At 48.9% G+C, this 24,437-nt stretch overlaps 1 protein-coding gene across 2 annotated transcripts in view; it reads right to left on the reverse strand.

Moving 5' to 3' along the window:
• The window catches only part of BRINP1 (BMP/retinoic acid inducible neural specific 1), a 90,825-nt gene extending 69,663 nt beyond the window's left edge, over nucleotides 1-21,162 (reverse strand). For both annotated transcript variants that reach the window (XM_063353066.1, XM_063353068.1), the window contains exon 1: nucleotides 20,791-21,162. The gene's annotated coding sequence lies outside the window, so the exon portion shown is untranslated. The remainder of the gene's footprint in view (nucleotides 1-20,790) is intronic.
• Nucleotides 21,163-24,437: the final 3,275 nt, after the last annotated feature.

Raw genomic sequence — 24,437 nt, forward strand, 5'->3', positions numbered from 1 at the left:
CCAATTCATCAGAGGCAAAACGCTTTGTAGAAATTTGTTGATTTAAGGGGGAAAAAAAAAAAGGCATTTTGATAAAGTCAGCTTTTCTTTGGAACAGAATGTGTCGAGTGTTCTGTTTGGAAAGGATCGGTTCAAGATTGTGTTTTGTTTTTCATTACATGTTGAGTAATATACATTAAAAATCAAAATGAAGTGTTTTCTTAAACAGCATGTTTTGACTGAGCCAAAATAAATTTTGTAATTTATGCACAAAAGAAAATGTCCAAATTCATTTAATACTTTTCTTGCCTTTTGGAACAACAAACACCTGCAAACCATGCGCAAGAGACTGAACAAAAATAATACTATTCCCTGCAATTTTTTACTGGGAATTTGAGAAAGACAGTAACCTGAAAATCAAGTTCAGAGAGGCCTGTGTGAGAGTCAAGAAACCCTGGTTTTTGCTTTCCTGCCTGTTCCATTCTGGGTGCCAATCTTGCCTTTCTAACGTATTCCATTGCAACAATTTGGACCTGGAAGCAACAAGCTTGAAGGAAAAAAAAAAATCAATGCCAAAACTGCCCCGAAGAGCAATAATGTAACTTTCAATCCAAAAGGTCAACTGTTATCCCACACCTGGCATTCTTTACGATATTTTTTTTGTTGTTCTGAAGTTCATTCCTGGGCAGGGACTTTACCACCACAGTCACACGGAGCGATCCCGCTCCACGCGGTTTGGGAAATGCAAGTTAACACTGCTTATTTTGGTATGCTAGGAAGCTGAGGTTACCTGATGATCCTTGCAAATGATTTATTTTCCTGTTTTTCTTGTCCCTCGGAAAGGAGCTCAGCTTTTGACCTGGGTCTTTTGTGTTCCTCAGCCCTTACCAGAGGAGCAGAAGGGGTTAAAATCCACAGGCCGTTGCTTCTCCTGGTACAGCTCCTGCTGCTTGGATAATGACAGCCCTGCCTGCCAGGATAAAAAGCACCATTTAACTCAGCGCTTCTTATGGGCACCAGGTTCCGCCACCATTCGGGCTGGATGAAGCCAAGGGAGCCGGGGGCAGCTGAAGAGGGGAGGGAAAAGGGACCCCGAGTTGTCAGCGGCTGCCAGTTCTGACCCAGGGCGGATCCGCCTCTCTTATCACGCTGAACGGATGAAGAATTTGCTGTGGCCGGAAAAATCTCCCCCTGCGTGCAGCCACGCTGGCTCCTTGCAGCCACTGCCTTAGAGCAACAGTCCTGCCAGGCCCCTCCGGAGGTGGTGGGACCTCCCAAGGACACCACGGCTCAGCCTTCTGCGGAGGAGCAGAGCTGCAATTAGAACCAGGGTGGGGGTAACTGGTCACCGACATGGGCTTGATACCCCTGCGACTGCCTGAGAGATGATGCCCAGTGGCTGAGAGACGTGTTACACGAATCGCGTGCCAATGTAAGTGTTTAGGGAGGATTCCTTTAGTGCATAGGACGCTGGTCTGAGGCTGAAAACGCCCAGGTTCAGCTCCTTTTACCACCCTGACTCCCCATACAGGGGAAATTATATACACGCTAATGCACAGGCGCTTAAGTTCAGGCTAGAAATGCGAGACAGAATGTGTAATAGCCCCAAATAACACCATTTTATCAGCAGATTCTGAAAGAGAAGCCAGAAATCTTGAGTGGAGGTCTCCCGCTCTAAGCATGCATCTACGCAGGCTCTGCAGTCGCAGGTTCTGCTGGAAGGTCTATTGAAGTCAATGAGCCTTGGGTTGGATCTCATTGCAAAAAGATAATCAAATATCATATTAACTCTTAATTCGGAACAGCATATTAAATTAGAAGCTCAAATTAACCTGAAACTGCATTTATATAATGAGAAAATTTAAAATCTGTGTATCGTGAAGGTGGGCGAACTCCTAGCCAAAGCTGTTCTCACCAGCCTTGAATCTCAGAGCCAACCAACCTGAAGCGCTGCATTTCAGCCTATTCCCTAAGCCCTAAGCCTGGGATTTCCACCGAGACAGAAGGATGTGTGGAAAATAAAGCCATCTCCTACTTACAAGTATTAATCTGTCAAACACAGAGGGCTGTTACTAGCTAGACCCCAACCAATGCCAAGAACTGAAAAATCCCAGAGGATATTATGAGTCTGCACTGGCATCTGACCATCACAAATAGCCTCTTCCATCAGCCACACAGATTTCCAAAAATATGAAGGAATCTAGTCCTTGCTGGGATTAGCGTCCAAAACCACTCGGCTCTGAGCATCTCGAACATTAAAGCAGGTTGGTACCCAAGTTTAAGGCCACCTCTAGCTGTGAGTTTTATTTATTTCCTTCTTTGAGACTGTTCTGCTCTGTGCTAAATCCATCTCCTGACCACCTGGAGCGTTTGCGAGTCTTGGCTGTGATGCTTGTCTGTTTAGATAGACTGTAAGTAGAGCTGGTCAAAAAATTTTGACAGAACAGTTTTTCGCAGGAAAACGCAGTTCTCTTGAAATCGAAACGTTGCATGAGAACATGTCAATTCTGACAAACTTTTTTATGTTTAAAGTGTCAAAACAAATCAGTTTGATTTTCTCTCTTCATTTCAGTTATGCTGAAATGTTTCATTTTGAGGAGATAAACACATTATTTTAATGTTGTTTCAATTAATTTGTTTTGACATTTTTACATATTCTGTATTGTATTGATATAAGTTTAAAATATACTATATATTGCATAAAATATTTGATGGTGTTTTATTTATTATATGTATTATCATCATACGATGCTAAATATTTCCCATAGCATTTGAGTGCCTCAGCACCACAGAAACAGAAGATATTGGTGGTCTCAAATTGTTATTGCTTTTGAATTTTTAGGCCATAAGAGCTTTGTGGGAGCGTGGTTCTCATTCGAACTGGAGCTTAAAAAAAAACAATCACGAATCAAAAGGCGAGAATTTCCCAAGGAAATAGCACGTCCATTTTCCAAGCAGCTCTGGCAGCTCAGTGACTGCGTAGCGCAGCTCCACTCCGCTCTGCACATCAGAAAACCAACTTCTCTGCTCGTTTAAAAAAAAAAAAAAAGAAAAAAAAAAGAGAGAGAAAAAAAGAAAATGCAGATCTTCCAGGGTGAAATTTATGTGAAATGTTTTCATGAGCATCAGGGATTTAAAAGTCTGAATACCATTGACCTCCTGGGGCCTTTGACTTCCAAACCACTTATGTACTTTTAAAAGATATATTCCACCTCCTTCTTGGAAGTCTACCTGAATTATTATTATTTTTTTTTTTAACTTCTTTTAAACCATATTTTCGCTCCTCCGTGCAGAGCGGAGGGGAACTGCTACCCGTGAATTTGCGCCGTGAAGTCTGTGTAGGTGGTGGTAAAAGTAGGTTGAAAGAAAGGGCAAGGCAAGTGGCAAGAGGGAAGGAGAGACCGGCAGCGCGGAGCAGAGCTTGTAATGAGGCAACTCTATTGATTCTTCATTTCATGGATGAAAATGTCCCCAACGGCTCCCGTGCGTTCGCTGCAGTTCGATAAGAGACGGAGGGCAGCGGGTGTCGGTGGCGGGGTCTGCGCGGCGAGAGGACGGAGAGCCCATTTCCCGTGTACGCGCGGGGAACAACATACACAAAGGCAGGGCCGGAATACAAAACTCGGCGTGACGGCGGAGGGAGCAGGAGGCAGAGCATGGCCATGCATGACCACCCTCCTTTCCCTTCTCCTCCCTTCCATCGGGCCAAAAAAAAGGCGTAAAGAGGTGGCAAGGGCTGCTCCGTCCCATCGCAAGGCCGCCAGCATCCCTCGGAGAGAGGGCTGAGTCTTCGCAGGGGGGAGCACGGTGTTTTGTGCAATGGGAATAAAAAGGAGAAGCATCCCCAATCTTTGGAGGTTTATTTAAAATAAGGGGGGGGGACACGGGATGGGACTTTTCCGTCTGCTTTTCCTCTTACAGGGACGTGTCTCTACCGCCCGGCGCTGCAGGTTGAAATCTGCATTCCCCCACGCAGCTGCTCCAAGCGCACCTCTGCATGCAGATCCGCCTGGTGATCCGCTGTTGCTCCAGCTGGCCTGTCACTACGGATTACAGCTCTTTGCTAATAGCGAGGACAGCTCTAGTCTGAGACCTCCATTAAAAAGCTGACGTTTCCACCTCCCCGCCCCACAAACGGCTCCATCCCCGCCGACGTTTCTGTACGCGTGGCCCCGTCTCTGGGGTGGGCAGGGAGCAAAGAGCCTCCATTTGTTCCTGTGTTAGGCAACAACGGAACAAGTTGAAGGCAGGAAAAGATGCCCGAGGATGATACATTTTGAAAACTCTGGATTATTTACTGGAAAGTTGATCTTCTCCCCTTGTCGTCAGCACATCCGTAATATTGGAGCCCCATCCCTCTGTCAGCAATGGTAAAACTGAGCACTGAATTACCCCCTGGAAGAGTCCGTGAGGAGAACGCTTCGTTACTCCGAGCCATACTGTGGAGTCTCTTTGGAAAGGAGCAATGCTCCTGCAGGGAGAGATTGCCCATCCATGCCAGACGCTGCAAATCATTAGCCCTTCATTGCCAGAGGATTTGAAGGCTCCTGACAGATCAAAAAGAACTGGCGTGGACACTTGACCTTTCTCCATTGCCGGGAGGAAAGCACTGACCAGGAAGACTAGCACACGCTCTACTAGGCTCTACAAAGGGAGGGAAGAGGGTCTGGAAGAATTCAGAGCTATTTGTAAAACAAACACTGCTGCTTCAGCACAACCTGTGCAGTTGGCCGGCGTTGCCATCACTCATGGGCATGCTGAAGGGGCGACTTCCAGTTTGGCACGTGCCAGATGCCATCACAACTCCTCCTGCTCCAAAGGGGACATTCAGAATGAACGCTCAGAAGACTTTCTTGTGGATGCTGAAAGATTTACGCCTTTGCAGGCTGGGAACAGGACAGGACAGGCTGAAACGTAGTTTTTAGTTTCATTGGCACAGTGTCCCTCCGAAGGGAGCGAGCAGTCCCCTCCACCAGCATGCACGCAGCTGACTCCTGCTGGATTGTCCCCACTGCACGATAGATCCCACATGCCTCTGCAGCCTCCCAAAGTGGCTCTGTCTGAAAGCAATCCGGAGCAGGCGTCACATTTGTTTCTTCAACAGCCTGACTCCCAGAAAGATCCCGTGCAATCAGCTGGCCAAATCCAAATCTGAAAAACACCTCCATCACTGGTCATGATTAATTAATTCTGCTTTGACATTCCCCAGGGCACCTAGCAGCTAGTCAGAGCTGCTGGAGAAAGAGATGCTGTTGGGGAAAAGGAATAAACAGACTTTCCTCAACTGCAGCCATGGAATTAGATAATGAATAGCTAGCTAGCTAAATAATTTTCTCTGAGTGGTAGATCAAATGCAGAACAGGAATACAGCTAGCTGGCTTATCCCTGTGAAATCAAAGGTGTTTGGAAGGAGTTTCCAAAGAAAGAAGGGTATTAAGAGTCTACTGTGCTCATGAAGACATAGCCCGAAGTTATCTATCATGTCTAACGTGACTGTTTACAATGACAGGCAGCTATTCTTGGACATTTTATTCTTGGTATAATATTCTTGGACCAAAGCAGCTCAAGGAAGCTCCCTGCTAATTTACATGTCCCTCTTCTCCCTCCTCCTGCCTGGATTGCAGGCTAGACAACACCTCTGCTCCCACGGCATCAGCACGGTTTCCCCCCACCGGCTGTTGTGTGCTTGGCCTGTATTCCTCGGGGAGATACAGCTAGCAGCCCAAAGTATGGATTCTTCAGCCGCTTCTCCTATCTGACCCTTAAACACCTCTTCTCTCTAAATCCATACGCTCTGTCCAGATTTGTCCATTAACCACACAGCAGAGGCTCCAGTGACAAAAATGTTATCCTGCAGGACTTGAGGAAGTCGGCGGGAGTTCCGGCAGCATCCCGGATTCAGGTACCAACCCTGTGATGTGCACTGTACCTAGCAGATGGCGGTCTAATCCCTGCCAGCACGCAATGCCCGGTGTGCAGAGAGCACCCGTAACCCCTGTCTGATTGAATATGCATATTCACATCTGATTTTACTGGAGCGCTAGAAGTCCCTGGGTACAAACTCATCCAGATGAATCAAGTGTGAGATGCCCACGTTTGAGGTCCTGTCACAGCAAAGAGGAGAAATCTGCTGGTTCCTCTTTACCCACACATCTCCCAGTCGTGAAAGTCTTGGATCTCCTTTCATCCCCTGCATCCCGGAGGATACAGGTCCCACCCTTCAGATACCCTCATGCTCTCCTCCTTAGACGTTCAGTTTGGACCCTGCTCCCGTTGCACTGAGGGTTTCTGAGCGTGGAGCTGGCTCCTCTGCCTTCCTGCACACCTTCACCCGGCGTCTGGAATCAGTTCCGATCACTCCCTTCCCTCCCTTTTTGCCACCCTTCCCCTTCACCCACCTTGCTCCTTTTCTTTACCGGTGGCAGCGGGCACAGCCAGGACACGTTATTAATACTTGCCACCTCGTTAGCAATCTTCTACAGGAGGAGCAGAGGAGGAGAAAAGAGGAAAGCGTGCAAAAATGGAGAGTAAGGGAAGTTGAATTAAAGGAAGAGTAACAAAGAATTGAAGGTGTGAATGAGAAAGTGCAGCAGTAGAAGTAGTATGAGAAAAATCCAATGGGTGAGAAAGAGATTTGTAATTAATCCGGAGCCTAGTGAGGGGGCAGGGGAATGGAAGTTGAGACCGCACGCTTCCCTGTGTGCTTCTGCTACTGATTTACTCTGTGACTTCAGAGAAATCTTTTTATTTTCTCCTTTTATCTCCCACTGCTCTGTACCCTTTGAGTATCTGTTATTTGAGGTACGAATTGTCTTTATCCGTGTGTAGCATTAAAGGAAACTGCAGTCATAGGCACTAAAGATGCGAGACATTTTTAACACATACTAAAATTAGGCACAAAAAAGTGCTTGGGGATTGACTGACAATGTTTATTAATTCAGCTTGAATCCATTAGATCGTTACTGTCAAAAAATGTGATGAGAAAAATTTAAAAGAATCAAAGTACATGACTGCATTATTTCTTAACTTAAATGCTTCATATTGAAATGTTTACAAAGTGGATCTAGGGGGAAATGAAAAAAAAAAACCAAACAAAAGTGAAATAATACAGGTATGAAAAAAAGCTATGCATTTCTGCAAAATTTAAAGTTTTTAAGTGATATTTTATTTTCCTTTCCTTCTAGTCCTATGTATAAAAAAGTCTTTTCATTCTTCCCCCCCATTATGTCTGAATTGCTGAAATTAATTTTTCCCCCTTCATTTTTTGTTTCAGAAGCAAACAGACAAAAAAAAAAAAAAAAGAAAGAAAAGAAAAATCATTATTCCCTTATCCCTACGAGGAATTACAATAACTGTCTGTCAGATCTTCATAACAACATGAGGGATCTCAGCAAGGCTGAGTTTCTCTGAGTTTCGTAAGCTGATGACTTTCAGAGTCCTTTGCTCTCTTCTAGTCTAAACCTGCATTCAACAGAGAACTTGGAAGTAAAATAATTAGATTTACAGAAAAATAAATGAGCAAATCCTTGTATCAAAAATGAGAAAAAAAGTTCCCAGGAAATAATCTGAGAGAGACTGGATTTAACTTTTTCCATTAGAAATTGCCACCTACTGCTGGGGTTTTTTTAAGGCAGTCACAGCATCTCTTTTTGCCCTCTGTTTCTCTGAGTTCTTTCTTTTTGTTTCATGTGGTTCTCCTTTTTTTTTTTTTTTAAAGCACCACCATCTCTAACCTGTAGCCAAATAGCCATGAGGTCCCTACAGAAAATTGCAACGTGTGATGTCCAAGCGCGTCTGACGTTAAGCAAAAAAAAATAATAATAAAAAATAAAAAAAATAAGAAAAGCACAGCTCCCTGCGATCAGCCACCCCCGATTCAAACCACCGCGGTGGGCTCTGAACGAGACAGAGACACACGGGGATGGGAACGGCGCGTAGCGGGGATCCTGCTCCTCGGGCACCGTCTGGCAGCCGTTCCTCTGTCTGATCTGGGGAGCACAGGGCCCTGCTCCCAGCCACCCGCTGGCAGTCTCAGTCCCAGCGGTATTTAGGGAAGCATCACCTGCTTAGCTTCCCGCATCCAGCGGATTCCAGGAAAATTAGGCACATATATAGGAGTTAAGCGTCTAAATATCTCTGGGTGCTTCCACATTGTCAAAGAACTTGGCTCCTGGGTTCCTTAGCTATAGAAACTGCATTTGTATTAGTTTGCTTCCACTAAGAAGAAACCCAGTTCTGGGTATGTTTTGCTTTAGTAACATCAGTCGTGGGCAACATGAGCAGGCACAAACCCTCCAACAGCTTCTTGTCATCTTCCACAGTCCTCCAGCTCTGTCCCAGAAACCACTGCATGATCGAACCCTACGTGTGCACACAAAACTCATCCAGAGCATTTTACTGCAAAAATACTGCAATATTGAGCTGGAAATCAGCCCTCATATCCTTTCAAGCGCCTAGAATTTTAAAATCGCACATAAAAATAAAACCCAGAGCGTATCCCAGCTCTCCTGTTGATTTTCCCCGGCTCCAAATCTTATTTATGGAGGACTGCAGACGAGCAGTAACGCTGCGCAAGGGCAGCAGGGTGTCTGTCTGTCCCCAGCCCTTCTGTCCAGGTCTATGATGGCACCTGAGGGAGGGTCATGCCCCCCAGCATCATGGAATCATAGAATTGCTGAGGTTGGAAGGGACCTTTAAGATCATCAAGTCCAACCATTAACTTACCCTGACAAAAAACACTTCTAAACCATGTCCCTAAGCACCACATCTACCTTCTTTTTAAACACCTCCAGGGATGGTGAATCCACCACCTCCCTGGGCAGCCTATTCCAATGTTTAATAACCCTTTCAGTGAAAAAATGTTTCCTAATATCCAGTCTAAACCTCCCCTGACATAACTTGAACCTGTTTCCTTTTGTCCTATCGCTTGTCACCAGGGAGAAGAGGTCAGCCCCCATCTCTCTACAACCTCCTTTCAGGTAGCTGTAGAGGGGGATAAGGTCTCCCCTCAGCCTCCTCTTCTCCAGGCTAAACAACCCCAGCTCCCTCAGTCGTTCCTCATAAGGTTTGTCCTCCAGACCCCTCACCAGCTTTGTAGCCCTTCTCTGGACACGCTCCAACACCTCAATGTCCTTCAAATCAAAGGATCAAAGGAGTGTCCCCGTTATCTGGGACACAAAGGGTTTGGGGACTGGACTGCACTGGTCTCGAGGCTCTGCAGAAGAGCTCCCTTGGAGGAGCAGCAGTGAGGAAAAAAAATAAAATGCCATGGACAAAATTTCTGTCTTGCAACTTGAAAAAAAGCAGAGTAATGAGAAGCACTGCAGGAGAATCCACTGCCGGGACGGACTTATCAGCCTCTTTTGCTCTTCTTTTTAATGTAAGCAGCTTTATCATTAATTGCTATTTACTGCAAATGCTGAAGTTGGTAAAAAGCCTAATTTGCTGCACCAAAACAGCAAGTCGCGATTCAGGCTCGTTAAAGCACGATGCACGTGTGTGTGTGTGTGTGTTTGTATGTGTGTATATATGTGTGTGTATGTATGTATATATGTGTGCATGCTGTGTAAGTAAAAGCCCCATCTCTCTATGCAAGGGAGGGAAAGAGATGCAATTAGCATATTCTTCCCTTGTATATTCCAGTAAAAGGCCAACTTCATTAGTGGTCTTAGGCAACGAGAAGAGAAATTAATTCAGGCCAGACTCCTAAACGCCGAGCCATTTTGCTGGGGTGGAGGGGAGTTAGATGCAAACCAGTGCTGCTTTTGCCCAACACTGGAAATGTAAAGACTCAGTGCTGCTGAATATCAGTTTTGGAGGGGCTACGTTTCCTGAGGACATGGGTTGCTGAATTCTTAAAAAAAAAGAGCTGATTTTTTTCCTCAAGCCAAACTTGGAGCCGAGTTCCCCGAGTGGTTCACATCCAGCGTGTGAACTGGAGGGCTCAGAGCCGCAGCGCTGCCTGTAAGAAATTCAGCTTCTCTGCATGGAAACACATGCATTTAAAAAGCTCTTCTGAAAGATATCAGCCTAAGTGACCTGCCCAAGGTCATATATAACACGTCGGTGACAGCGTCGGGATTGAACTATCTTGCTACGGTGCTGCTTTATTCACACAGCGCTCTTGCATCCCAAAACAGCCGCTGCTCCCGGTCCGCTGCTGCCTTCCACTCCTTATCACAGTCTCCTTAGAGACACATCTGTCCTGTGCTCCGCAAACCATAATGTACCTATAGTCTTTTATTCACTATCTGTCACCACGCAGTTTTATTACACATCCCTGAATTATCCAGCCTAGTCTACAATTTGCTTATTCCTGCCAGCCGTTCTCCCTTTCGACCCTCGCCTCACCTTTCAGCCTTGTCAGTGCTTTAAGGCTTCCAGGTACGTGAAATGCAGGGACAATTCTGATTCCCTGGGGAAAACCCAGCAGAATTTCACTGAGGCCAGTCTGCAGGTCTCTTTCTCTCGCTTCTCTCTTTTTTTTTTTTTAATGCAGATGGTTAGAAATCAGGAACTAGCACTGGTCTCTGCAGTCACATTTGAACCGATCCTTCAAGAATACTAACTCACCACTGCCATTTTAAGGCTCTGATCCCCATTCTTGCCGTCTATAAAATTTTATTCCCATCTCTTCTCCGCTCCCTTTCACCAGAAATCAATCTTCCAGTAACATAGGTAAACTGTAATCCTACCTCATAGCTATTTTTCTTTTTGCATGCATCTTTCTCATGCATTTTGCAGAACGAAAGCTCCCTTGTCCGTCCCTCCCCTTTCCAGCCAAGCCCGTAGGCACAGTAATCATCACACCCACACCCCACCTCATCTGCAAATTTGCACCTGCCCGTCACGTCTCTCCCTTGTTTGCAATCCAGGAAGCGAAGGAACCCTTCGCCCCGATGTGGCAGTTTGTCTCAGCATTCGCACTTGCCTTGCCCGTGGACTTTGTGTTCCTACCTGCCAGCTCTCCCCCCCTCCCCAGTCCCCCATCTGTCTCAGCACTTTATTCCATCTAGAGCATATTCACAGAATCACAGAATGGTTTGGGTTGGAAGGGACCTTAAAGCCCATCCAGTCCCACCCCTGCCCTGGGCAGGGACACCTCCCACCAGCCCAGGTTGCTCCAAGCCCCGTCCAACCTGGCCTTGAACCCCTCCAGGGATGGGGCAGCCACAGCTTCTCTGGGCAACCTGGGCCAGGGGCTCACCACCCTCGCAGTAAAGAAGTTTTTCCTGATAGCCAAGCTAAATCTACCCTCTGTCAATTTGAGGCCATTACCCCGTGTCCTATCGTTACACTCCCTTCTTTCCTCACAGCCATCAGCTTTTCATCCTTCCCACCTTTCTCAAGGAAACGCAGTTTTATTATCTGCCTCGGCCCTGGTGCAGCTGATGGTGGAAGGGAAGTGTCCTCTCTGCTCACCTGGTGATGCTGTTAGCCCCTGGACAAGTGGCCCTCAGAAAGTGTCACCTGCTGAAGCTGAACACCCCTCTCTGTAGACAACAGCCTGTTCTCTCTTCACCCAAACATCTGTCTATGGCAACAGGAAAAAAAAATGGCTGCTATGGGAGGAAGAGTGTGGAGAAAGGCAGGTTCCTCTTTCCTCCCACCAACGTGGTGCCAGTGATGGTGGAAGAACGCGGGCATGATGCAGGATTGCGCCCAGCGCGCAGCAGACAGGCTGGACCTCCATCTGGGGGGGAGCCTTGGGACCCTCTGGTGCTGTGGCACTGGAGAGAACACGTGGGGAGAGGAGATGGGACACGGACACTAATGGGCTCCTTAAGTGACCTCTCTCCGCTCTGCCACTCCTGCCAGGCTAGTTCAGTTAAATCTCTAGGTGCACCCAGGCGTTCATCTCTGCTGCAGCCTTCCTGCGTAAGCTTGGGCAAATTCTTTAAGGTGACATTTTACAAACACCTGGGAGGCTGATTTCCCAACTGTTCAGCATATCCCACCGCGATATTTAGGGCCCTGTTTTCTGAAACGTTCCCTTGCCTTGCCACCGACTACTTTCAAAACCTGTCAAGGCCAACCCCGAGCTCCCATTCCTGCAAACTGAAATGCTTCCACTGCCTCTAATAGGATTTGGATTGATCCTCAAGCCTCGTGCTGCGCTCGCTCTGGTACAGAGCAGAGGTGACGGCATTCCCCGTGTCTTTTCCCCCTCCTCTGCCTAGACTGCGGGCCCTGGAGGGCAGGGAGCTTGTGTCTGTGGAGTACCCAGCCCCGGGAGGCTCCGGGCTGAGCTGAGCTCTGCTCCATCCTGCAGATAACGGCGGTGATAGAGGAAACCGAAATGTGCAGCTCAGGGTCATTGCTGCTGCTTATAACCACACATTTTATGTCCTACTTCAATATCTACTGTAATCAGTGAAATTACTTTTGTGAGAGTTGACACAGAAGAAGAGATTGTTGGATTGATATTCTGTCTGGCATTGATGAAAACCTTTTTATAATACCTTAATCCAGCACCCACAGAAGCAATTTGCTAATCTCTTGCTGACTTAGCTTCTAGCGGGATCGACCATATCCAGTCATATTACCTGGCCGACCATATTATGTTCTTTCGATGCAGACGGAAAATGTCCTTCCTGACCCCAGAAGATGGTCAGCTTTTGCTTTGAAGCACGAGATCTGATTACCATTGTCCTAGATTGCAGGGCTGCAAATGCTGTTAATTGCTCCAAAGTTACGTAGCCTTTTACACTTCAAATCCATCCAGACTTTCATCTCCGCGACATCCTACAGCAGGGAATTGGGTAGCTTCACCATGCACTGAAGAAAGGACTATTTCCTTTTAATTTGCTTTAAAAGTTGTGCCCTTTAATTTTGATGTGCCCCCTTGTTCTTGTATCATCAAAGCATTAAAATGTTTCTGATCACTTTTCATTCTAACCTTCAGCTACTTTTGTACTGGAACCCAAACGTCCCTTCTTACTCCTAGCTTTCCCAGACTAAATAAACTATTATTTCTGAGCTTTCCGTATTTAACTTGTTAATATTTGTAAAGCAATTTAAAATATATTAATACGGTTCAATTATAATATCACTTCTATTTTCCATCCTTCCTTTTAATGTCTCAAGTATCCATCTAATTTGCCATCAATCTCCATTGATTCTCCCTCTGATGATATGTTAGGCTTTATAATATCCCGGGGAATATTTCTTCTGCCTTCCTGACCAGCATTTTGGAACTAAGCAGCTGAACTCCGGCGGATCATAAACATGATTCACTCGGCACTCGGCATGGGTATGGATTTGCCGCTGCTTAGGCTTTGATCCTGGAAATAGATTTCATTATGTCCACGGGACTGTAATTAAAAATGTGTCAGTGTGATTGGGATTGCAGGATCGGGCCCGTTGCAGTCATGACTGCACTGGCTCAGCGACACTTGGGCCCACCTTTGAGAGCAAGCCCATATTTGATAATTCTTTGAGCAATGTCTGAGCACTCGCTGACATCTCCTGCAGAAGCGGGGCCTGCGTGCCGTTTAGACCAGGGGTACGGACTGAAGTCTGTCCAGTCGCAAACAGGGCAGAGATGGGCCACGAGAAATGCTCGTGCACTCCTCCTCATCCTCTGGAAAGTCGGGGACGCCCAAGGAAATTATGTGGTAGCGGATCTAAAAAAATGCCCCCAAAAATCGCAGCCAAATCCCAAACTTTTGCACACAACTCATAACTAATTCCATTACTGCAGAATATTGTGAAAACCAAAAGCACAAAGGGACTCAATAAAGCAATAGCCATACCCACCAGACCTAGGCGTCCCGGTGACACTGCACATGACAGCCCTGAGGCAACTGCTGACTTTGCATGTCCCCGAACAGCCGAAAGCTTATCCCAGTACTGATAGCGCGCATCCATGCCTTTCTGATCCTTCCAGTGTCCTACTGTTTTGGTTAGGCCACTTTTCAGTTTTTTCCCAGTCTTAACAAGGCCCGATCCGGCTCCATCACCAAACCATATCACTCCTTCCTCCATGTCATCAGCAAATACGCCCAGCAACGCATCCAGTTCTAATCACTGTATTTATCATTAACTCTTCTCCCCCAAGAAGCAAATAAGAAGATTGATACATGTGTATCTCTAAATGCACAAAAAAGAACATCAAAATACTGATGAGAACTTAAATTACCGCTATTAGGTTACTTGAAGTCGTCGCCATATAAATATTTTGGGAGAATCCTAACTGGTGGTTTTTCCCTGGTTGATTAGATTTATCTGTTCACTGGCCTAAAATATGGTACAGCAACCCACCATCATTTTCAAATACTTCACAGTTCTTTTTTTTCGGAGAGTGGAAATGGCAGATAAACACATTATCAGCATTCCCAGGCATAAAACAGCGAAGCCTGGAGTTGTTTTGCAGAAACAACTCTGAATTTGGACGACGTGACACAAGCAATTCTAGAAATAGCTGCTGGTCTTAAGGCTACGTTACATGTATCCTCGTTGCTGCTTTTTAATCTCTGTTCACCATTTTAGCACGAACATTACGCTGCCTTTGCTAGTCCTTTCCTTTGACTTTCTTGGTATCTCTCAAGCGTTCTTCAGTCTCACCTTGCACCTCCTAAAGCTCTCCCGGCGCCCTCAAAACCCACCTTTGATTTTTGCCTGCAAACCTCCCACAGCACAGAGCGGTGCAAGAAACGCCTGGAATAACTCTGGCATCCTCATATTCTAGGCAAGGAGGTGGCCTGAGCCAGGAGGGACCCGTAGCCACATATGTACCCCAGCATATGTCTGAGGGCTTCGCTTACCCGCTCGCCATCTGTACCTGCTTGAAGAGCAGTCACATGCTGAAAGCAGCCTGGCTGCTCCGGCACTCACTCATAGCCTGCCTCACTGCTGGTTATTCCACCGATCCCAGAAGTCCAGCAAAAGATTCGCACTTGCTCATCCTGGTTCTCCCGCCTGCCCTGAATCGCCAGCCTCCTCCCTAGGGTCACAGTTCCTTTCCCTCCATCCTTCATTGGGTAGTCTTAGCTTCTTCGTGCTTTTCTAATTATTGCTCTGAACTATTGAACAAACTTCTTTTATTTATTCTTCTGGTCCCGGCAGCCACACCTGGAACGCAGTGCCTGCACAAGGCAATGGTTTTAAAGCTCGCCCTCCCCGTCTTCCACCCTGCTTAGCAAGTCGGCGTCCAGGACTTGCAAGGATAAATTACCGCAAAGGTCTCCGGTGTTAGCAATGTGTCTGACAACCTCATACGCAGCTCCAGCAGGGTAAAGAGATGGCTAAATGGGATCGGTTGTGCCGACTCAGGACTTCTGGCCGAAACTGCATCCAAAATCGTGATGGACACAGCAGAGTCCAGAGCGCAGGGCCAGGCTCTAAATCACACTCTAAATCAAACCCTAAGAAAGAGATCCTCACTCACCGTGAAGCCAGTTTACTCCCCTGACTTCGACAGGCTGTGATGATTTACAGCAAGATGTTCCAAGCTTTTCACAGGTACGCGCTGTGCAACGTAGTTGGGCTGTAGTATGCATAGATATAAAAATCCAAGCTGTAAGAAGACCTATCCTAAGGCTCCAGGCTTTATCTTCTATAAACACCAGGTGAAAGAACGTGCTTTCTATCAGGACAGCCATGAGACAGGTGCCACGCATGAAGAGACTGCAAGAACCAGAGCTACTCTGCTGGAAATGGGGCACTACAGGAGAATGGATGGGAGTGGGAGAGCTCCCTCTGCTCCTATATTCTGATTTCCAACAAAAAGCCCCAGAGAAAATTGGGTTTTTTTCTGGAGCTTCTCTTATGCTCGAGAACCTCTCATAGCTTGGTTTGCAAGCTTTTGTGTCATTGCTTGGTATGTGTCAGCCCAGCGCTGACTTTGTCGTAATTTGTGAACCTGTGGGAGGAGAGATGTCACTGTGATGGCAACCCTCCGATGAACAGTGCCCGCCGCTAACACACGGAGAGAATTCCTTCTAGGGCTTGAAAGCTGTACTGGTGCTCCTGGCACCTGAGTTTCCACCGCTGCCCAGCATTTCTATCACCAGTATAAACAGTGAACAACAACAGTATATGTCTGGCAAAGGCTATTCACTCCGTCCTCCTCTGGAGGCCACCATTTGAAGCTGTTTCAGATTGTTTGCTCCGATCAGTTGCTGCTGCTCTGACTTACTGTTCTTTCGATTGCCAGCGTACGAGGCGATCCATCAGCAGTGCAACTAGTTGTTTTGGCTTTTTTTCTGAAATAGGAGCAGGGAATCGTGTGGAGGAGAGTTCAAGCATTAGGGAACGCTATGTCAAGGCCTAGGGAGATGCCATCACGGGAGGCGCAGGGGCACTGGTGCTGCCATGGGTACCGCTCGCACCCGGCACCGTGCTCCGAACGGGCCTGTCAGCAGGCACAGCAACAGCCTTGTGCACAGCTAAGCTCTGTCTGCTGCGCCTTGTAGGCAACAATAAAATGGATGTAGAGCACATGACTTCAGAAGAACAAACAGCAAAAATAAATAAGCGTCTTTCTCTCCCCTGACGCTGCTTGCAGGTCCTGCCTCAAGGCTGCGAGAAAACAGCTCGCTGAGCGGGGGGCTGCAAAGGCTGAGACATGTTGTATTACACTCCCAGACCCACCACAGAGGGAACCCTGGGCCTGACTCTTCGCTCCTTTTCAAAATGACACGTTTATGCCCAAGTTATGCCACCTTCACTTACGATCCGATCCAGCATCCCTGAAGTAAACTTGAGCCCTTCAGTTGTCTTCAGCTCAGCCTAAATCAGCTGCTCCTCTGATTTCTGCTCTTTCTCCCGTTCCTCCTCCCACTAGTCCTAGCGCTTTTTCTTCCCTAAAACAGTACAGCTTAGCTTGGCAAGTCAGCAACAGCCTACGCCTACTCTCAAACCCTGGTGAATGTCACCTCATTTGTCTAGTCCTGCTCTGCCCATGTTTGACTCTCTCCAGACAGAAGAACCCAGTAGATATATCCAAGTTTCTCCCCCAGGCCTTTCTGCTTGATGATATTTCCCTTTTTCCACACCGATTACAAGCCGCAGCCTGCTGCAGCCCTGGCCAGCCGAGCTCTGGTCCCAGCAGGTCGGCAGGACGTGGCAGCGCAGAGGCGCAGCGAGCAGGGAAAAAACCTCCTCTGGCATCCAAGAACCCCCTGGGGTATCACATAGAGCCGGGAGGAGATGCTCTGCCCTGGCTCAGCTCAGCACCATTCGGTAGCTCAGCATCCTGCTCCAGGCGGCAGCCATCTTCCAGGCAAGAGGAAGAACCGCAGGATCAGGCCACGGTCCACGGGTTTATTTAGAAGCCAGGTCTCTCTGTGCATGGAAATCCTCTGTGTGGCCTGGAAGGAAACGGGCCAAGGTCCTTACGATTGTTAAAAATCTCGTGATACTTTTGCAAGAGGGATGGTGTAAATCAAAGCAGAGGGCACAAGCTACCTAACTCCGGGTAATTTATATTCTGCCTCACTAAGTTCATCTCTGCACTTTCAATGCATGAAGTGATTTTTCACTTCCCCTGTAGTATTTCCTGGCACGGAAAAGCTGCTGGGCTCTGTCCCAGAAGTAGCTGCATTTCATCACCGGCTAAAAGATTCCTGCATGTAGCGGGGCCAGATCCTCAGCAGAAACTCCCGCCCGCCCCAGCGGGTTTGCGGCGGGGAAGGATCCAACCCAAGCCCCCATTCAGCTGCACCTGGGCTCCTTGGAGAAGAGAGCCCTGTTGTTATTTATCGGCCGCCCCCCCTCCCGCCCCCGTATTATGATTCGCGCTCGGCTCCAGCTCCGCCAGGCCGGGGCAGGCGCGGGGGGGGACGGACGGGACGATGCGGGGGGAGGCGGGCGATCCCCGCCCCCCCCCCCCCCCCCCGCCGCCTCGCTCGGCTCCGCGCCGCTCCGCGCCCCGCCGCGCACGGCCGCTGCGTGGAGCCACAGCGCCCCCTCCTGGGGCAGGGCGGCGCCGCCGGCCCCGCGGCCGCGGAGGGGCTGCGCGCTGGCGCAGCGGGGCGCGGAGCGTGGGGGTGTCCCTCCCTGCTTTTCCATCTACTCGTGGCGTGCCTCGGGCTGCTTTTGGGGCCCTTCGCCCTCGTTTCTGCTGCTTAGCGATTTTTAAATTTTTCAATTATTTTTTTCCTGCCTTCTTAACGTCTCTGCATCAGCTGTAAACAGCGTGTGGACAGAGTGCCCTGGATACACTCTAGAAATGCCCATCCGTTCCGGGAGGTGGGCAAGGAGACGGGTACGGATGCGGTGGTTCTCGGCTGGAGTCTGTTCCTGCAGCGCTTCCCTGAGCCACGCACTCCAGGCAGGCGGTGGGACTTCTGCCGGAGCAAAGATGGAAGGATTTGGCTTTGAACTATTTCTGTTACGCAGACAACAATGATTATTGTCTGCTGGCAGACCTATTCCCGTGTAGCATTCAGCATCAGCCTTACACGTAGTCCCAGTGTAGTAAACAGTGGAGGTGAGGAGGGAACACGGATATACTCTGCGTCATCACTTTTGGGACACCTTTTACCTATATGCGAGCCAATTCACCATACACATTCCTGCTCTCCAAAGTTTTAACACAGACTTTAATCAGCCTCATTCTATTCCTGCTCCTGGAGGGCCGCACAGTCTCCTCACTAGGCCCTATGGCAAGAGGGGAAGGGGAGGAAGGTCAGAGGGGGATGTTGATTAAACACATCGACCACCAGTGACATCATCTCCCCTGCGCAAACCGTGCCGTTTGTGAGGGAAGGGGCTTGCAAAGGTACAGGAGTGTTTGTACCCTAAGGATGGGAGGGTTTTGCTCTGAACCAGGGTAAGACTGAAGTGGAGCCTTGCACCGCGTGTATTTTACCTCCAGAGGCATGTATGGTGGTTTTGTTCACGTACACACTCACCCATGGAAAAAAAAGCAACGTAACTAGCAGAGCACTTCGCCTGCTCACAGGCTCCAGCTCTTGATCAGAGAGAGCATGATGGGTATGGGATTGCCACTGCTCCCCCCCAGCCGTTCCCCTGCTCCCCCGTCTGCTGCTCCTCTGCCTTTCCAGCAGTGAAATCATTACCGAGTCCTGAGAACATGCAAAGAGCAGTAAAACAAATGTAGACGCACAAAACGTAGTGAGCTTTTTCTGCTGAGTTGCAAAGGGCTTTGGAGTCAGACAAACCCCAAATCAATGCCTGGAACTAACTAAAAGGGAGAAGACTGCGCTGGAGGAACAAACCACCTACTGAGAGACCTGCAAAGAAGACAGCGTGTGTACGCTCCTGTGAGCATCTGAATGTTTGATTCGCATAATAAGAATATCAATGCAGTTATTTCTGCACGTTACGGTGTGTGTTCGTGTGTGGATGAAGTCTGCGTGTCTGAGTGCGGGGGAAATGCGGGGCTGCATAGCTTGACTAGGTGCTCGCATCCATGTGAGAGCGAGACCAAGATGCTGTATTTAAGCATGGGGTGGACTGTGCGAGTCCGACAGCATGTGTTTTGTGTGCTTAGCGTGTACATGCATGCGAGGGAGACCACGACTGCTTGTCTACGTGGTGTGTGGGAGGGAGAGAGCCTGGGTTTGTCTGTCTGTCACTCACAAGCAGATCTGATCAATCTTTTTCCTTTATAAGGAATTAAAAAAAACCCAACCAAATCCTTCCATATTTCTTACACCAGAGTCTCATCTCCTCTTTGCTCACTACCTCCTCCTCTCACCACCCCCCAAATACTTCTCTACAACTCTTGGGAAAGCAGCTTTGGTGCCATTAACAAATTATTATTATGCACCCAGATGAGCAGCCAGAGTAAAGCGTGAAGGACCCTTCTGTCCTACCTAGTGCAGATGTCAATCACCAGGCTAAATTCATATGTTAAGACTGCCAGCGTTTCATCTGCTGCTTGTTTCTCTCCACGAAGAGGAGACTGCACCTAAGAAGTGACACCCCCTCCCCTTCCCCACTCCCAAGTGAAAGCGCGCAGGGACTCCCCAAAGCCAAAACACGCAGTCACATCTCAGCCCTCCTCTCTTTGGATCATCGCTGGGTCTGTAGACCCAGGCTGTGCTGGACCTCGGGGATGATGTAATGGCGAGGAGATGCCCTCTGTCCCCCTATTCCCCACGGACCGCAAAAGGCGAAGTTATGCTCCACACCAGCCTCGCAAGCAGCGCTGAGACCCAAGCCGGAGAAAACCAACCTCCTTGCGCTGCCCCCCCCGCCCCCCGCCATCGCTGCCCTCCGCCGGCTCTGCCGCTGTCTCCCAGTCCCCACTAGAAGTAGAGGCAATCAGCCCAGTGTGGGATTCAAGGCGACAGACTTTCCTTTTCCTCCCCGATTTGCTTGTCACTTGCGAAAACGGAGCAGTGGATTAAGTGGAGATGACACCATCTCCTCGGGGACGGTCTGTCCGTCCGTCCGTCCGTCCCCCCCTGCTCTGGGATGTATCGATACTCCGGAATACAGATGGAGCCTGGCTGCCTCCCACCCCCACCCTCCACCCCCGCCACGCCGCCAGCCCAGCCGAGCCGGGGGCTGAACCCCAATTGCCGGGCATCCTCCAGGGGCTGCGTCTCTCCCCAGCAGGAGCCAGTGCTCCCAGTGCTCCCAGTACCAGCCAATCTCGGCCCCACGCTCACCACACACAACCGCTAACCGGGCTGCAGGACTCCTGCCATCCAACAATCCCCCCCACCCACCCCCGCTAACTCCGTGCTGGGGTGCGAGGCGGAGGCAAACGCCGGGGCGGAGGGGGGCCGGGGGCGCGTTACACAACGCGGCCGAGGCAGGACGGGGGGAGCCCGGCGGGCGCCCGCAGCCGGCGCCGGGGCAGGAGCATCGCTGCAGCCGCAGCGCTCGCCTTACCTGATGCTAATGTCCCTCTCTGGCGGAGATCTGGTCGCCCGTGGGTTTTATTCGGCTCGGTAGGAACTTGTGGGAGAGCTTCTCTGTCCAGCTCGCATACTGGGTGCTGGGCTGATAATGCAGGCGTGAAAATCCTGGGGCTCTAGCAGTCCTTTTCATGCTCAGACAGAAAATCCCCTTCCTTGATCCAGATCGCGGGCATTAAGGGCAGAGGCAAAAAAAAAAAAAAAATCCTTTTTTTTTTCCCCCTCTTTCTTTTCCTTTTTCTTGCCTTTTCCCCCCCCCTTCCCTTATTCCTGTGCCCCCCCTTCTCTTCTGCTGCTCAGTTCGTAGCCATCGGGGGAAGGAGCAAAGGCAGCAGGGAGAATGGAGAGGGGGTTAGAAATAAAAATGAAAAGGGCTCCAGGAGGGAAGCGAGAGGCTGGGCTTACCACCGGGGGAGGGGCTTGGAGCGGTCTGGAGAGGATGAATGGGGAAGAGGAAAGCAGGGAGGAGCCCCAGCCTGGCCATTTTATTCTAAGAAGTGTTTTGTACATAATTAGGAAAAAGCGGGGTGGGGGGGTGGGGTGGGGAGGAGGGACTTAAGCTCCGGCCAGACGGAGCCTGGGCCGTGGGAAGGGAGGATGAGACAGGGAAGGGCCGCTGGACGGGGCTGTGGGGGGATCTAAACTTGTCCGCCCCTCGGATTTGGGGAGGAAACTGCAGCGGGACTGGTTGAGATTCCAGGCAGCACCCATCCATTTAATATATATATATTTTTTTTCGCCTTCCACCCCCACTTCCTATTTTCTCCTCACCGGAGCCAGGCAGCAGCGGGGCTCGATCCGCCGAGTGGGGAGCTGATAGCGGGGGGGGAGGGCGTGGGGGGGTGGCAGGCTGTCCCCCAGCCTGACTCCACCCTGGGGGGGGGTCATACCCCCCTCGGAGGGGGGAAGGAGAGCCGTGTGTCTCCCCCAAGCCCGGCCGTGCGGGCGCGGTTCAGCACCGCGGACAGCGGCGGGCGGGGGGCGCACCGGGCCCGGAGCTCCGCGGGGGCTCCGCGCCGCTCCGCGCCGCAGCGGCTGCCCCCGCCGCCTCGGCCCGGCCTCCGAGGCTGGCAGCGGACGAGCCCAGCCCGGCCGCCCCGGGAGGCAGCGGGAAGCCGACTGAGCTCCCGGCGCCTCCCGGCCTGGCTGGGTCCGCTCGGCAGGGCGGGCCGAAGTCCCCCGCGCTGGGCTCGGGGATGGAGGTGGGGGGTGCCTCAAGGGCATGACCCACCCAGACACGTCGCAGCAGCTCAGCAAAGGCAACCCAGCGTAGGAAGAGCATTTGACAATTCCTGCCTTTGTGTGGGGTTTCTAGCCAGGGAGCCCAGACAAGTAAGTGACTGGCTGCGTTGTGCTGGCAGAAGGCAAAAAATCAGCCCCCTTGGGTAGGGTATATGGGGCAAGGAGGGCAATGGGAGATACCTGCCTTCCACCCCCCTTCTCTGGCCTACAAGGACACACTGTCCTTCTCTCACCCATCCCCTGTGGGCTACATAACATTGTCTTAAGCTAAATCTTCAGCAAATCTTTCCTAAGCAGAATTAGAAGCTGTTTGGTTAAACTCCAGGCTGTTCCGATAGGGCTGAAGCTTAGCTTATCTCAGTTACAGTGTACCCAAAGCTCCTGAGTCTTACTTTTTTCCAAGTGACTGTTCAGCTGCAAAGCACACTTCCTGGTAAGCCACCCCTGATTCTGTCACATTGGCTCAACTAAAAGGCTGAAATGATTCTCACAGATTCCCCTGATACAAGACCACAGACAAATGGCTTAGACCATGGCAGGGCAGAGTGAGGGATCCAGTCTTATACAGAACATATATCTGCAAAGCACTTGTCTAAACAAATAAATGATGTTTGGGGTTATCATTAGTGTGTTCTTTCATTGCTGCTCTTGGCATTTACCAGAAATAGAAAAGGAATCCTTCTGTCCTACATGAGGTTGTTTGAAATCAAAGCAAAGGCTGCATGAACAAGCGCTGTAGTCACATGGGATTTACTGATTCAACTAATGCAACAATACTGGGTGTCTTCCCTCACTACACCTGGGAAGGCTATTGGGTGAATGGGTCTAGCAGGACCTGGCACCACCCAGCCCGATATTTCATATTCCTGTGAAGAAGAAGTGAGAGAGAACAAGTGAGATGATACTCTTCAGGCACCCAAAGGTCTCACAGACCTAGAGAACAACTCAAATATTCTCTACAAGGTAACACCTTATTCTAGAAAGTCAGAGTCAACAAACTCTTGGGACTGGTGTCCTGCCTGGAAATAAGAATTGCTATCAATATCACAAAAATATAAGAGAAGGAAAACATAAAGCAAATAGTTTTGTTCATCATTTTCCTGTCCCAGAATATTTTCTCTCTTTTCCCCCCAATTGATACACTCACTATTGCCGCCTCTTTCCCAAAAGCTTTTACTTTCTCTGTATCAAAAGAGGATTATTTGGTGCATTGAGTATTCAACATGTTCTCTTACAGTATTGTTGTGTTCAATGAGCTTTGCTCATCTGAATGGACACTCACTGCATAGTCCACTGGTTTAATTTGCTGCTTTGGAAACCTAAGCAGGTTACAGCATATTTAGCTATGTGTCTGTTCTTATGTGTCAAAGATAAGGTTTCTGGATGCCATTTTTAAAAACAAAATTATTTCACTTCAGTAGCTTTCTCTTTTCAGTGGTCTCTTCTTTTTAGTCTTGGATATTTCAACTCACCTTCTCCCTGCAATGAACAAAGCCTTTACCTTCACCCCAAATCAGCAAAGCTCCATTGAACAAGAATTTTTATTTCTCCTCTTTTTTTGGACTTTTTTTTTGGACTCTTTTTTTTTTTTTTTTGAGTTATTAACCATTTTGCATGTCCGGTCCTCACTTTTTCCCCCCCCTCTTTCAACAGTCATCTTAAAAGTCATCTTAAAAGCAAAATTTGGATTTTTTTTTTTTAATTGGAATATTGTTCACATGAAGAAAATAGAAACTAGTCAATCGAGGGAGGATATGAAGGAGAATAGAAATTCACATCATACATGACGTAAAAAGAGAGTCTTCCATTTGCAAGCACTACCCAAAAAAATTATGGTAGTGGCAGGATGAGGAAACAGTAATTCGAACTATCTATTAGAAGTTTAGGAAGGCATTACATGAAACTGAGATCTAGGAAGCAGAGAAAAGTGCCCGTGTTATTCACTTGTCAGCTGTCACAAAAACGGGCTAATGAGTTGGTGTGGGTTAACTGCAGTATGCAACTAAACACTACACAGCCCCTCGCTCACTCGCCTCCACCCCCCAGCCCAATGGGATGGAGGAAAGGACGAGTAAAAGCAAGAAAACTTGGGGGTCAAGAGAAAAATTGTTAATAACCGAAGTAGCAGTAGAAGATGAGAAAAAGAAAACAAAACAAGTGATGCAAAGGCAATCACTCACCACCTCCCACGGGCAGACCAGTACTGAGCTGGTTCCCAAGTAAAAGATGCCTAGCCTAAATAAAATCCCCCTTTTTTCCCTTTTTGTTGCTGAGCAGGATGTTATACGGCATGGAATATCTCTTTGGTTAGCTCAGGTCATCCACCTGGTTGTGTCTCCTCCCAACCTCTCACACAGCCCCTAATCTACCTACTGGGGG

The sequence above is a fragment of the Chroicocephalus ridibundus genome, chromosome 15, assembly GCF_963924245.1.
Source record: "Chroicocephalus ridibundus chromosome 15, bChrRid1.1, whole genome shotgun sequence".
Classification (NCBI taxonomy): Eukaryota; Metazoa; Chordata; class Aves; order Charadriiformes; family Laridae; genus Chroicocephalus; species Chroicocephalus ridibundus.